General features: G+C 47.4%; 1 protein-coding gene across 3 annotated transcripts in view; it reads left to right on the top strand.

The window, feature by feature from the left end:
• The window catches only part of rangrf (RAN guanine nucleotide release factor), a 37,412-nt gene that overhangs the window by 1,932 nt on the left and 18,848 nt on the right, over nucleotides 1-16,632 (top strand). The window lies entirely within an intron of this gene.

The following is a 16,632-nucleotide window of genomic DNA, read 5'->3' as shown; positions in this document are numbered from 1 at the left end:
TCCCCTCACTATCACCACTCACTCCTCTCACTCTCACCACTCACTCCTCTCACTATCAACACTCACTCCCCTCACTATCACCACTCACTCCCCTCACTATCACCACTCACTCCCCTCACTATCACCACTCACTCTCACCCCTTACTATCACCACTCACTCCTCTCACTATCACCACTCCTCTCACCCCTTACTATCACCACTCACTCCTCTCACTATCACCACTCACTCCTCTCACTATCACCACTCCTCTCACCCCTTACTATCACCACTCACTCCCCTCACTATCACCACTCACTCCTCTCACTATCACCACTCACTCTCACCCCTTACTATCACCACTCACTCTCACCCCTTACTATCACCACTCACTCCTCTCACTATCACCACTCACTCCTCTCACTATAACCACTCACTCCCCTCACTATCACCACTCACTCCCCTCACTATCACCACTCACTCCTCTCACTATCACCACTCACTCTCACCCCTTTACTATCACCACTCACTCCCCTCACTATCACCACTCACTCCTCTCACTATCACCACTCACTCTCACCCCTTACTATCACCACTCACTCCCCTCACTATCACCACTCACTCTCACCCCTTACTATCACCACTCACTCCTCTCACTATCACCACTCACTCCTCTCACTATCACCACTCACTCCTCTCACTATCACCACTCACTCCTTACTATCACCACTCACTCTCACCCCTTACTATCACCACTCACTCTCACCCCTTACTATCACCACTCACTCCCCTCACTATCACCACTCACTCTCACCCCTTACTATCACCACTCACTCCTCTCACTATCACCACTCACTCTCACCCCTTACTATCACCACTCACTCCTCTCACTATCACCACTCACTCCTCTCACTATAACCACTCACTCCCCTCACTATCACCACTCACTCTCACCCCTTTACTATCACCACTCACTCTCACCCCTTACTATCACCACTCACTCTCACACCTTACTATCACCACTCACTCCCCTCACTATCACCACTCACTCCCCTCACTATCACCACTCACTCTCACCCCTTACTATCACCACTCACTCCTCTCACTATCACCACTCACTCCCCTCACTATCACCACTCACTCCCCTCACTATCACCACTCACTCTCACCCCTTACTATCACCACTCACTCCTCTCACTCTCACCACTCACTCCTCTCACTATCAACACTCACTCCCCTCACTATCACCACTCACTCCCCTCACTATCACCACTCACTCCCCTCACTATCACCACTCACTCTCACCCCTTACTATCACCACTCACTCCCCTCACTATCACCACTCACTCCTCTCACTCTCACCACTCACTCCTCTCACTATCAACACTCACTCCCCTCACTATCACCACTCACTCCCCTCACTATCACCACTCACTCCCCTCACTATCACCACTCACTCTCACCCCTTACTATCACCACTCACTCCTCTCACTATCACCACTCCTCTCACCCCTTACTATCACCACTCACTCCTCTCACTATCACCACTCACTCCTCTCACTATCACCACTCCTCTCACCCCTTACTATCACCACTCACTCCCCTCACTATCACCACTCACTCCTCTCACTATCACCACTCACTCTCACCCCTTACTATCACCACTCACTCTCACCCCTTACTATCACCACTCACTCCTCTCACTATCACCACTCACTCCTCTCACTATAACCACTCACTCCCCTCACTATCACCACTCACTCCCCTCACTATCACCACTCACTCCTCTCACTATCACCACTCACTCTCACCCCTTTACTATCACCACTCACTCCCCTCACTATCACCACTCACTCCTCTCACTATCACCACTCACTCTCACCCCTTACTATCACCACTCACTCCCCTCACTATCACCACTCACTCTCACCCCTTACTATCACCACTCACTCCTCTCACTATCACCACTCACTCCTCTCACTATCACCACTCACTCCTCTCACTATCACCACTCACTCCTTACTATCACCACTCACTCTCACCCCTTACTATCACCACTCACTCTCACCCCTTACTATCACCACTCACTCCCCTCACTATCACCACTCACTCTCACCCCTTACTATCACCACTCACTCCTCTCACTATCACCACTCACTCTCACCCCTTACTATCACCACTCACTCCTCTCACTATCACCACTCACTCCTCTCACTATAACCACTCACTCCCCTCACTATCACCACTCACTCTCACCCCTTTACTATCACCACTCACTCTCACCCCTTACTATCACCACTCACTCTCACACCTTACTATCACCACTCACTCCCCTCACTATCACCACTCACTTCTCTCACTATCACCACTCACTCTCACTCCTCACTATCACCACTCACTCCCCTCACTATCACCACTCACTCCTCTCACTATCACCACTCACTCCTCTCACTATCACCACTCACTCTCACCCCTTACTATCACCACTCACTCCTCTCACTATCACCACTCACTCCTCTCACTATCACCACTCACTCCCCTCACTATCACCACTCACTCTCACCCCTTACTATCACCACTCACTCCCCTCACTATCACCACTCACTCCTCTCACTATCACCACTCACTCTCACCCCTTACTATCACCACTCACTCCCCTCACTATCACCACTCACTCCTCTCACTATCACCACTCACTCCTCTCACTATCACCACTCACTCTCACCCCTTATTATCACCACTCACTCCTCTCACTATCACCACTCACTCTCACCCCTTACTATCACCACTCACTCCCCTCACTATCACCACTCACTCCTCTCACTATCACCACTCACTCTCACCCCTTACTATCACCACTCACTCCTCTCACTATCACCACTCACTCTCACCCCTTACTATCATCACTCACTCCTCTCACTATCACCAATCACTCTCACTCCTCACTATCACCACTCACTCCTCTCACTATCACCACTCACTCTCACCCCTTACTATCACCACTCATTCCTCTCACTACCACCACTCACTCCTCTCACTATCACCACTCACTCCCCTCACTATCACCACTCACTCCCCTCACTATCACCACTCACTCTCACCCCTTACTATCACCACTCACTCCTCTCACTATCACCACTCACTCCTCTCACTATCACCACTCACTCCCCTCACTATCACCACTCACTCCCCTCACTATCACCACTCACTCTCACCCCTTACTATCACCACTCACTCCCCTCACTATCACCACTCACTCTCACCCCTTACTATCACCACTCACTCCTCTCACTATCACCACTCACTCCTCTCACTATCACCACTCACTCCCCTCACTATCACCACTCACTCCCCTCACTATCACCACTCACTCTCACTCCTTACTATCACCACTGACTCCCCTCACTATCACCACTCACTCCCCTCACTATCACCACTCACTCCCCTCACTATCACCACTCACTCCCCTCACTATCACCACTGACTCCCCTCACTATCACCACTGACTCCCCTCACTATCACCACTCACTCCCCTCACTATCACCACTCACTCCCCTCACTATCACCACTCACTCTCACCCCTTACTATGACCACTCACTCCTCTCACTATCACCACTCACTCCCCTCACTATCACCACTCACTCCCCTCACTATCACCACTCACTCCCCTCACTATCACCACTCACTCTCACCCCTTACTATCACCACTCACTCCTCTCACTATCACCACTCACTCCTCTCACTACCACCACTCACTCCCTTCACTATCACCACTCACTCCCCTCACTATCACCACTCACTCCCCTCACTATCACCACTGACTCCCCTCACTATCACCACTCACTCCCCTCACTATCACCACTGACTCCCCTCACTATCACCACTCACTCCCCTCACTATCACCACTCACTCTCACCCCTTACTATCACCACTCACTCCTCTCACTATCACCACTCACTCCCCTTACTATCACCACTCACTCTAACCCCTTACTATCACCACTCACTCCCCTCACTATCACCACTCACTCCCCTCACTATCACCACTCACTCCCCTCACTATCACCACTCACTTTCACCCCTTACTATCACCACTCACTCTCACTCCTTACTATCACCACTCACTCCCCTCACTATCACCACTCACTCCCCTCACTATCACCACTCACTCCCCTCACTATCACCACTCACTCTCACCCCTTACTATCACCACTCACTCCCCTTACTATCACCACTCACTCTAACCCCTCACTATCACCACTCACTCCCCTCACTATCACCACTCACCCTCACCCCTTACTCCACTTCTCCTACTCTCTCTATACTATCCCTCTCTTTCTCTCTCTTACTCTACTTCTCCTACTCTACCTCTGTACTCTTTCTCTCTCTCTTCCTCTCTCCATCTACTTCTCCTACTCTCCCTCTATACCAACTCTCTCTCTCTTTTCCTCTCTTACTCTACTTCTCCTACTCTACCTCTATACTCTCTCTCTCTCTTCCTCTACTTCACCTACTCTACCTCTAAACTATCTCTCTATCTCTCTCTTTTCTTCTCTACTCTACTTCTCCTACTCTACCTCTATACTCTCTCTCTCTTCCTCTACTTCACCTACTCTACCTCTATACTATCTCTCTATCTCTCTCTCTTTTCCTCTCTTCCTCTACTTCTCCTACTCTCCCTCTAAACTATCTCTCTATCTCTCTCTCTGTTCTTCTCTACTCTACTTCTCCTACTCTAACCCTTTACTAACTCTATCTCTCTTTTCCTCTCTTACTCTACTTCTCCTACTCTACCTCTATACTCTCTCTCTCTTCCTCTACTTCACCTACTCTACCTCTATACTATCTCTCTATCTCTCTCTCTTTTCCTCTCTTACTTTACTTCTCCTACTCTACCTAACTCTTTCTCTCTCTTACTCTACTTCTACTACACCTCTATACACTATCTCTCTATCTATCTTTTCCTCTCTTACTCTACTTATCTTACTCTACTTCTACACTCTCTCTATATATATAAATATATATATATATTCTTACTCTAATTCTATACTCTCTCTTACTCTACCTCTATCTCTCTTGCACTCTACTTCTCCTACTCTACCCCTAGACACTCTTTATCTCTATACTCTATCTCTCAATTCAATTCAACAGTGCTTTATTGGCATGAATGTAAAAGTCAACACTATTGCCAAAGCATGAAACAGAAAACAAACAATAATAATAATAATTAATAATAAATAATTAAAAGAAAGATTACATATATACAATTACACCAACAGAAATGATTATTTACAGGATTAACACTTATAATTATTATTAATGATCATTCAAATAGAAGGAAATAAGAGTGTGGAGACTTTATAAATGTGTAATAATATCAATGAATCAGTAATATTAGAAATGAGTTATAATAATTTATATTGTGTGGTTTTGTCCCTCAGGTTGTGACAGTCTGTAACATATCGAGCTGCCTGAGTGATCAGCTCTCTCTTCTCTCCCAGTATATACTGGAGCTTCTCAGAGTCTGAGCAGAGCTGGAACTCAGGGCAGACTCTGCTCGTTCTCTGGTAGAACCGGGTTCTCACAGACTCATATCTAGAACATTCTGTGAGGAAATGCAGCTCTGTCTCCACCACTGCGAGATCACAGTGAGAGCACAGCCTGGCCTCTCTGGGAGCCCAGCTCTGTCTGTGATGCCCAGTTTCTACAGCCAGACTGTGCTCACTGAGTCTGTACCTGGTGAGGATCTTCCTCAGTGACCTCTCTCTGAGAACTGTGAGGTATGGGGCCAGTGTGTAATCACGATTGAGGGCTGTGTAGCATTGCAGTTTGGATTGTTGTTGTGTAGTGTGGGTCCAGTGTGTGAGGTAGTGTTGTTGTTGTTGGGTTGTGATTTGGTTGGGTCTGATGGTCTGAGTGAGTGTGTGGTGAGGATATCTGTTATCAGTAATGTTGTTGGGTTTTAGGTCACTGAGGTTGAGGACCAGCTGGCTGAGGGGACTCCGCTCAATGTTGAGTTCCTGTTCGGACAGTGCTTGGTAGTGCAGTGACTGGGGGTCACTGGATTTTATGTGCTTCCAGAATTTTAGAGCTCGTTTCTGTATGGTGATGAGGAGGGGGTACTGACCTAGCTCAGCCCTGCAGCCGTTATTGGGGGTCTTTCTCTGCACGTGCAGGATGCTCTTACAAAATTCTGTGTGCAGAATTTCAACCGGATGTTTGTCCCAACTGGTGAAGTCGTTTTGTGCCAGGGGTCCCCACACCTCACTGCCATACAGGGCTATTGGTTCTATAACAGATTTAAAAAGTTTGATCCATATTGTAATGGGTATTTCAAAGTTTATTGATTTTCTGATTGCAAATAGAGCTCTCCTCGCCTTCTCTCTGAGTTCCTTCACAGCCAAGCCAAAACTTCCTGTGGAGCTGATGGTTATCCCCAGATAGGTGTATGATTTAGTGTGTTGGATGTTGGTGTTGTTAATTGTAAAAGTGTGATTCCGTTGTTTTTTAGATCTTCTCTGAAAGGTCATTATTTTCGTTTTTTGATGATTGACTTCTAGAGCCCAGTTTTGACAGAAATTCTCCAGAACTTTTAAGCTTTCTTGCAGACCCTCTCTGGTGGGTGACAGCAAGACGAGGTCGTCTGCATATAGAAGGCACTTGATTTTGGCATTCCCCAAAGTGAGGCTGGGTATTGAGTCACACTGCTCTAATGTTTCAGCCAGTTCATTAATGTAAATATTAAAGAGTGTGGGGCTGAGGCTGCAGCCCTGTCGTACTCCTCTTGACTGTGGAAAAAACTCTGTCCTTTGTGTTCCAATTTTCACTGCACAATTACTGTGAGAATACATTGATTTAATAACGTCATACACTTTCCCTCCCACACCACTTTCTATAAGTTTAAAGAATAACCCTGTGTGCCAAATGGAATCAAACGCTTTTTGGAAATCTACAAAACATGCGAAGATTGTGTCTTTGTTCTGGTTTACATATTTATCGATGAGCGTGTGGAGGGTGAAAATGTGGTCGGACGTTCGGTGGTTTGGTAAGAAGCCGATCTGAGTTCTGCTAAGGATGTTATGGTCAGTGAGGTAGTCTGTGAGTCGAGTATTGAGAATGCTACAGAAGACCTTACCCAGGTTGCTGTTCACACAGATTCCTCTGTAGTTATTTGGATCATATTTATCACCAGATTTGAATATGGGGGTGATGAGACCTTGGTTCCAGACAGAAGGGAAATGTCCTGTATTTAGAATAAGATTGAAGAGTTTTAGAATGGCCAATTTAAATTTAGGATCTGTGTTTAAAAGCATTTCGTTTAAGATGCCGTCTGTACCGCAGGCTTTTCTGGGCTGGAGGTCTCGGAGTTTTTCCTCTAACTCTGATTGTGTGATGGGGAAATCTAGTGGGTTTTGATAGTCCTTGATTACTGTGTGGAGTGTTTCTAGTTTGTTTGATACTTTCTTTTGCGCTGTATTTAATGATGGACGACTGTACAATGATTTAAAATGGTTTCTCCAAATGTCTCCGTCATTAATTGTTAAATCATCTTGTTTGTTTTTATTTAGGGATTTCCAGTTGTGCCAGAATGAATTGGAATTGATTGAATTCTCTAGGTTGTGTATTTGTTGTTGTGTGTGTTTGTACTTTTTAGCTTTGAGTGTATGTTTGTATTCTCTCAGTATCTCACAGTATTTAATGCGTAATTCCTGATTATGTGGTTCCTTGTGTTTTTGATTGGATAATTTTCGTACTTCATTTCTCTTGATCTTGCAGTCATGATCAAACCATTGATTTGATTGGACTATTCTGGATTTGTGTTTCTTGATGGACAGATTTGATATTTGAGCTGCATGATCAAAGATTCTATTTAGGTTTTCCACAGCCACTTCAACACCATCTTTACTTTGGGGAAAGGTGTTTGACAGAAAGGAATGGAGGCATGTCTGGATTGCCTCGCTGTTTGTGGCCTGCAGATATTTATCTGTACTGTCCTGATCCCACCTGACAGGAAGTCTGAGTTTGATCAGTTTGTTTGGGGGTTTCCTGTGGTCATGTGTAATAGTTCTGTTCAGGTATAGGGTAATTTGGCTGTGATCTGAAAGGGGTGTTAGTGGCTTGAGTGTAAAGGCTCTCAGGAAGGCCGGGTCCAGATCGGTTATAGCGTAATCCACAGTACTGCTGCCCAGAGCCGAGCTGTGGGTGAACTGACCGAAGGAGTCCCCTCGCAGCCGTCCGTTTATGATGCACAGACCCAGGCTTCTACAGAGCTGCAGCAGGTTCCTGCCGTGAGCGTTTACAGATGTGTCACAGTTTTCTCTGGGGGAAGAGGCTGGGAAGTTTATATTAGTCCCTGTTATAAAGTGATCACCGTGAGGGCTGATAAAGTCTGGCTGATATCCTGTTCTAGCATTTAGGTCTCCACAGATGATGATGTGTCCTTGGGATTGGAAGTGGCTGATCTCTTTCTCCAAATCTGGAAAGGTTTCAACACTAAAGTATGGTGATTCTGCTGGGGGGATATAGATGGCACAAAGAAGTATATTTTGGGGGGTTGAGGTTAACTGCTTATTAATTTTTATCCAGAGATGATTTTCTCCTTTTTTGACCTTTTGAATAGAATTGATTAGTTCAGATTTATACCAAATAAGCATCCCTCCTGAGTCTCTTCCCTGAGTTATACCTTTTAATTTAGTAGAGGGAACCACTAACTCCCTGTAACCTGGGGGACAACCAGTGGGCTCATCTCCTCTACACCATGTCTCCTGCAAAATTAATATATCCACATCTCTTATTTCCCTCAAAAAATCTGGATTTTTGCTCTTTACACCAAAAACAGATGAGTTTAAACCCTGCACATTCCATGAAGAGATACTAAAAGATGCCATTCTGTGTGAAAAAAAAAAATGTTGTTTCTGGGTTTCAAAATAAGAGAACAAATTGGAAATAAATAAGTATATAGGTAAATTATGAAACTGAGTACATAAATATTATAAATATATATATATATATACACACATATATGAATACACATATATACATACATACACACATACATACATACACACACACATACATACATATATATATACATACACATACACACACACATAAGTATGCAAAAACATGTACTCACTAATACATTTTTTTTCTTTCTTTTTTTTTTACATTTGTGTATCTAAGTTACCGTACAGAGATTAAATTTAATAGTCTGTGAAATAATGTCCTTTACCTTATTGGTAATGTACCTCTTACCACGGACAGTGTCCCATCAGATGGGTGCAGATGTGTTTGAGCATCTGCTGAATGTCTTTAAGCTCAGAAGTGATTGGGTTTGTTGCTCTGCTGACTGCCTGGGCGTAGGTCAGAGTTCCTGGACTGATCTGGATGGGCTGAGGTGCTATTGCTGGGTTCTTGTTCAGTTGTGCATTCTGTGTACCTGTAGTAGGTAAGGGTGCTGACGGGGGACCAGGGTATTCATGGTGACTCCTCATCCTGTCTGGTAGCAGTGGATAATGAGGGCCATGTTGCTGAGGTCTCAGATGGAAAGGTGGTCCCTCTGCAGGTCGTGTTGATGGTCTTGAAAGCCGTGTGGACTGTTGTCCTCGTCCAGTGTTGCGTTGGGCGGTGGTGATGTTCCGGGCCAGTGTGACGTCCTTTAATGTCTTGGCAAACACAGGAATTACCTCTTTAAATAAATGGACTTGGTCAAAGAGGCAGGTTGTATCTAGTGTCGGGTGGTGGGCGAGGTGTGTGTTTGGTCGTAGCTCACACTCTCTGGAGATGATGGCGTTAATGTTCTGGATTGTATGTGGGTAGAAGTCCTTGCGAGGCAGCAGGGTGGAGACAATGGTTTTTGTGTTAGGGAAAGTGTTGCAGGCCTTCTCTATAACTGCTCTCAGGGATAACGCCACTCTCTCTTGCTGAGCCCTCAGGTCATTTGTTCCTGTATGGATTATGATGTGCTTTGGGGAGCCCAGTTTTGCCTCTGTCAGTAGCTCCAGTGCTCTTTTTGTATTGGGACACCAAATTTTAGCCACTGTGTGTTTAGGGAAAAGCTTTTTCTCATCAATAAACTTCCCATTGGAATCCATCAAAAGTACAATGTCCAGATGTTGTGTAGTTCTTCTTTCACTGATGTTTGTGTCCTGACCACTTGGCTCCAGGTGTGTCTGCTGGTTAAGAGGAGGCTGCTGTGAGTCGGTGGGGGTTAAAGGTGGAGGATGATGGAGGTTGTTGGAGGTTGAGGGAGGAGGTGGCTGTGGGCTTGTGGAGGTGGAAGCTTGAGGTTGGGCATACAGGTTCTCCTGGGTGGAGATCTCTGCTGCTGTAGTACTCTGTTGCTGATGTAGGGAAAGGAGCAGTTCTTCCAGACCCTGCACTATGGTATCTCTTTGTCTCAGCTCCTCTCTTAGAGCAGCCATCTCCTTCTTGTGTTGTCCCTGTCCTCCTCTCTGTTCTTTTGTAGTCCTTTCACCTGTTCTTTAAGTTCAGCCAGCTCTGATCTGTAGGTCTCTCTGTCCTTTTCCAGCTCTTTGTCTTGCTGTTGTTTGAGAACCATCTCCCGAAGGTGTACCAGCTCCACTTCTAGTCGTGTAAAGTGCTCCTTTATGAGTGTAATGGAGGTGTGGAGTGAAGGGTGTTGGTCTTGCTCAGAATCTCTCTGTTCCTGATCTGAGGGTTCTGCTGTGTTGTCCTGTTTGTGAGTGTTCAGTGCTGTGGCGCTGTGTGTGGGAGCAGAGTCTTCTTCCTGCAGAGCGTCACATGGTCTTTCTGTCTCTGCAGTCTCCTTAAGGCCATTAAAATTCTTCTGAAACTCACTGAGGTTCCCCTGAATCATTAGTGTTCCGTTCTTATAAATGTTGACAGTGGTCATCACAGTCTCTGTGTCATTGGGGTCTTTGATTTTCAGCTTCCACCCATTACAGATGCCCTCCTTCTTCACAGAGGGGTAGTGGGAGATCAGAGCTTTGTGCCACGAGCTGGGATGATCAGAGTAGAAGATGAGGTTGCTGACCTGACCGGTCCTGTACAGATCTGCAAACAGAGTTTCCGGCTTCTCTTTCAGGAGTTTCTGTTTGAACTGCTTTCGGGCGGTGTCAGTCTTTATCTCAGAAGGGTATGTGATTGTACAGATCTGTACAGAACTGCAGAGTGAGGCCACACTCTCTTCAGGACAGCAGGGGGGAGCAGCGCTTCTTCTGATTGGCTCATTTCGAATGCTCATATGAGTGTCTCTCACAGAATGTTTATTTTCAAAAGTCAACTGACAATTTAGCTTTAGCCTTTAGCTTATCTTAAGCTTTGTTATTAAAAATCACTTAAAAACAGGTACATTTAAGTGAATAAACTCTTAATTTTTTCCTCCACTGTGTGAACAAAACATGTCACTCACAGATGTGCTGCTGTTGATTGTAAATGCTGCTGTAGGAGATGAGTTTTCCTCTGTTTCCTCTGACTTCAGTTCTGCTGTTAGCTGTTCTGCCTGGATGTGTCCTCTCTTATAGTTATATGAAGAAATCCTTTAAATTGTTGCAGATTCTGTTGTTTTTAGTCTTGTTTTTTGTAGATCCGTACTTACTGATCCCTTATGTAGAGTTTCTTCATATTATTCTATGATTTCTCTTATTTAAAACCAGAAAACAACAAGAAAATCTGGGAGCTCACACTAACATGACTGTCATAGAACTCCCTCTCTCTCTCACCACTCACTCTCACTCCTTACTATCACCACTCACTCACTCACTCCCCTTACTATCACCACTCACTCTCACTCCTTACTATCACCACTCACTCTCACTCCTTACTATCGCCACTCACTCTCACTCCTTACTATCACCACTCACTCTCACTCCTTACTATCACCACTCACTCACTCCTCTCACTATCACCACTCACTCCTCTCACTATCACCACTCACTCCCCTCACTATCACCACTCACTCCTCTCACTATCACCACTCACTCCCCTCACTATCACCACTGACTCCCCTCACTATCACCACTCACTCCCCTCACTATCACCACTCACTCCTCTCACTATCACCACTCACTCCTCTCACTATCACCACTCACTCCCCTCACTATCACCACTCACTCCCCTCACTATCACCACTCACTCCCCTCACTATCACCACTCACTCACTCCCCTCACTATCACCACTCACTCCCCTCACTATCACCACTCACTCCTCTCACTATCACCACTCACTCCCCTCACTATCACCACTCACTCTCACCCCTTACTATCACCACTCACTCCCCTCACTATCACCACTCACTCCTCTCACTATCACCACTCACTCTCACCCCTTACTATCACCACTCACTCCTCTCACTATCACCACTCACTCCCCTCACTATCACCACTCACTCACTCCCCTCACTCCCCTCACTATCACCACTCACTCCCCTCACTATCACCACTCACTCCCCTCACTATCACCACTCACTCCTCTCACTATCACCACTCACTCCTCTCACTCTCACCACTCACTCACTCCCCTCACTATCACCACTCACTCCCCTCACTATCACCACTCACTCCTCTCACTATCACCACTCACTCCCCTCACTATCACCACTCACTCTCACCCCTTACTATCACCACTCACTCCCCTCACTATCACCACTCACTCCTCTCACTATCACCACTCACTCTCACCCCTTACTATCACCACTCACTCCTCTCACTATCACCACTCACTCCCCTCACTATCACCACTCACTCACTCCCCTCACTCCCCTCACTATCACCACTCACTCCCCTCACTATCACCACTCACTCCCCTCACTATCACCACTCACTCCTCTCACTATCACCACTCACTCCTCTCACTCTCACCACTCACTCACTCCCCTCACTCCCCTCACTATCACCACTCACTCACTCCCCTCACTCCCCTCACTATCACCACTCACTCCCCTCACTATCACCACTCACTCCCCTCACTATCACCACTCACTCCTCTCACTATCACCACTCACTCCTCTCACTATCACCACTCACTCCCCTCACTATCACCACGCACTCCTCTCACTATCACCACTCACTCCTCTCACTATCACCACTCACTCCTCTCACTATCACCACTCACTCTCACCCCTTACTATCACCCCTCACTCCTCTCACTATCACCACTCACTCCCCTCACTATCACCACTCACTCCCCTCACTATCACCACTCACTCCTCTCACTATCACCACTCACTCCTCTCACTATCACCACTCACTCCTCTCACTATCACCACTCACTCCCCTCACTATCACCAAGCACTCCTCTCACTATCACCACTCACTCCTCTCACTATCACCACTCACTCCTCTCACTATCACCACTCACTCTCACCCCTTACTATCACCCCTCACTCCTCTCACTATCACCACTCACTCCCCTCACTATCACCACTCACTCTCACCCCTTACTATCACCACTCACTCCTCTCACTATCACCACTCACTCCCCTCACTATCACCACTCACTCTCACCCCTTACTATCACCCCTCACTCCACTCACTCTCACCCCTTACTATCACCACTCACTCTCACTCCTTACTATCACCACTCACTCTCACTCCTCACTATCACCACGCACTCCCCTCACTATCACCACTGACTCCCCTTACTATCACCACGCACTCTCACTCCTTACTATCACCACTCACTCCCCTCACTATCACCACTGAATCCCCTCACTATCACCACTCACTCCCCTCACTATCACCACTCACTCTCACCCCTTACTATCACCCCTCACTCTCACCCCTTACTATCACCACTCACTCTCACCCCTCACTACCACCACTCACTCCCCTCACCATCACCACTCACTCCCCTCACTATCACCACTGACTCCTCTCACTATCACCACTCACTCTCACCCCTTACTATCACCCCTCAGTCCTCTCACTATCACCACTCACTCTCACCCCTTACTATCACCCCTCACTCTCACCCCTTACTATCACCACTCACTCTCACCCCTCACTACCACCACTCACTCCCCTCACCATCACCACTCACTCCTCTCACTATCACTACTCACTCTCACTCCTTACTATCACCACTCACTCTCGCTCCTTACTATCACCACTCACTCACTCCCCTCACTATCACCACTCACTCTTACCCGTTACTATCACCACTCACTCTCACTCCTTACTATCGCCACTCACTCTCACCCCTTACTATCACCACTCACTCTCACTCCTTACTATCACCACTCACTCCCCTCACTATCACCACTCACTCCCCTCACTATCACCACTGACTCCCCTCACTATCACCACTCACTCTCACTCCTTTCTCTCACCACTCACTCTCACTCCTCACTATCACCACTCACTCTCACCCCTCACTATCACCACTCACTCCCCTCACTATCACCACTCACTCACTCCCCTCACTGTCACCACTCACTCTCACTCCTCACTATCACCACTCACTCTCACCCCTCACTATCACCACTCACTCTCACCCCTCACTATCACCACTCACTCTCACCCCTCACTATCACCACTCACTCCTCTCACTATCACCACTCACTCCCCTCACTATCACCACTCACTCCCCTCACTATCACCACTCACTCCCCTCACTATCACCACTCACTCTCACCCCTTACTATCACCACTCACTCTCACTCCTTACTATCACCCGTCACTCTCACCCCTTACTATCACCACTCACTCCCCTCACTATCACCACTCACTCACTCCCCTCACTATCACCACTCACTCACTCCCCTCACTATCACCACTCACTCACTCCCCTCACTATCACCACTCACTCTCACTCCTCACTGTCACCACTCACTCTCACCCCTCACTATCACCACTCACTCTCACCCCTCACTACCACCACTCACTCTCACCCCTCACTACCACCACTCACTCCCCTCACTATCACCACTCACTCCTCTCACTATCACCACTCACTCCTCTCACTATCACCACTCACTCTCACTCCTTACTATCACCACTCACTCTCACTCCTTACTATCACCACTCATTCACTCCCCTCACTATCACCACTCACTCCCCTCACTATCACCACTGACTATCACTCCTTACTATCGCCACTCACTCTCACCCCTTACTATCACCACTCACTCCTTACTATCACCACTCACTCTCACTCCTTACTATCACCACTCACTCACTCCCCTCACTATCACCACTCACTCCCCTCACTATCACAGCTGACTCCCCTCACTATCACCACTGACTCCCCTCACTATCACCACTCACTCCCCTCACTATCACCACTGACTCCCCTCACTATCACCACTCACTCCCCTCACTATCACCGCTGACTCCCCTCACTATCACCACTCACTCTCACCCCTTACTATCACCCCTCAGTCCTCTCACTATCACCACTCACTATCACCCCTCACTATCACCACTCATTCCTCTCACTATCACTACTCACTCTCACTCCTTACTATCACCACTCACTCTCACTCCTTACTATCACCACTCACTCTTACCCCGTACTATCACCACTCACTCTCACTCCTTACTATCACCACTCACTCTCACTCCTTACTATCACCACTCACTCCCCTCACTATCACCACTGACTCCCCTCACTATCACCACTCACTCCCCTCACTATCACCACTCACTCCCCTCACTATCACCACTCACTCCCCTCACTATCACCGCTGACTCCCCTCACTATCACCACTCACTCTCACCCCTTACTATCACCCCTCAGTCCTCTCACTATCACCACTCACTATCACCCCTCACTCTCACCCCTCACTATCACCACTCATTCCTCTCACTATCACCACTCACTATCACCCCTCACTCTCACCCCTCACTATCACCACTCATTCCTCTCACTATCACCCCTCACTCTCACCCCTCACTATCACCACTCATTCCTCTCATTATCACTACTCACTCTCACTCCTTACTATCACCACTCACTCTCACTCCTTACTATCACCACTCACTCTTACCCCGTACTATCACCACTCACTCTTTTTTTTTTTTTTTTTTTTTTCCCATTTTCTCCCCAATTTACACGGCCAATTACCCAACCCATTCATTAGGACTCCCCCTATCACTAGTGATACCTCAACACACCAGGAGGGTGAAGACTAGCACATGCTTCCTCCGATACATGTGAAGTCAGCCACCGCTTCTTTTCCAGCTGCTGCTGATGCAGCATTACCGAGCAGCCAGCGCGCTTGGAGGAAAGCGCAGCGGCTCGGCTCCAGTACATCAGCTCACAGACGCCCTGTGCTGCAGACATCACCATAGGAGTGATGTGGGGAGAGAGCGCCATCTACCCACCCGGAGGGAGCAGGGCCAATTTTGCTCCCTCTAACGCCGGCAGCTAGATGGCAAAGCTGCATGAGCTGGGGTTCGAACCGGCGACCTCCTGCTCATAGTGGCAGCGCTTTAGACCGCTGGACCACTCGGCGCCTTAACCACTCACTCTTACCCCGTACTATCACCACTCACTCCTCTCACTATCACCACTCACTTTCACCCCTTACTATCACCACTCACTCTAACCCCGTACTATCACCACTCACTCTAACCCCGTACTATCACCACTCACTCTCACTCCTTACTATCACCACTCACTCCCCTCACTATCACCACTCACTCCCCTCACTATCACCACTCACTCCCCT

Source organism: Astyanax mexicanus, chromosome 1 (genome assembly GCF_023375975.1).
Source record: "Astyanax mexicanus isolate ESR-SI-001 chromosome 1, AstMex3_surface, whole genome shotgun sequence".
NCBI classification, from domain to species: domain Eukaryota; kingdom Metazoa; phylum Chordata; class Actinopteri; order Characiformes; family Acestrorhamphidae; genus Astyanax; species Astyanax mexicanus.
This window is presented reverse-complemented; position numbering and strand designations above follow the sequence as displayed.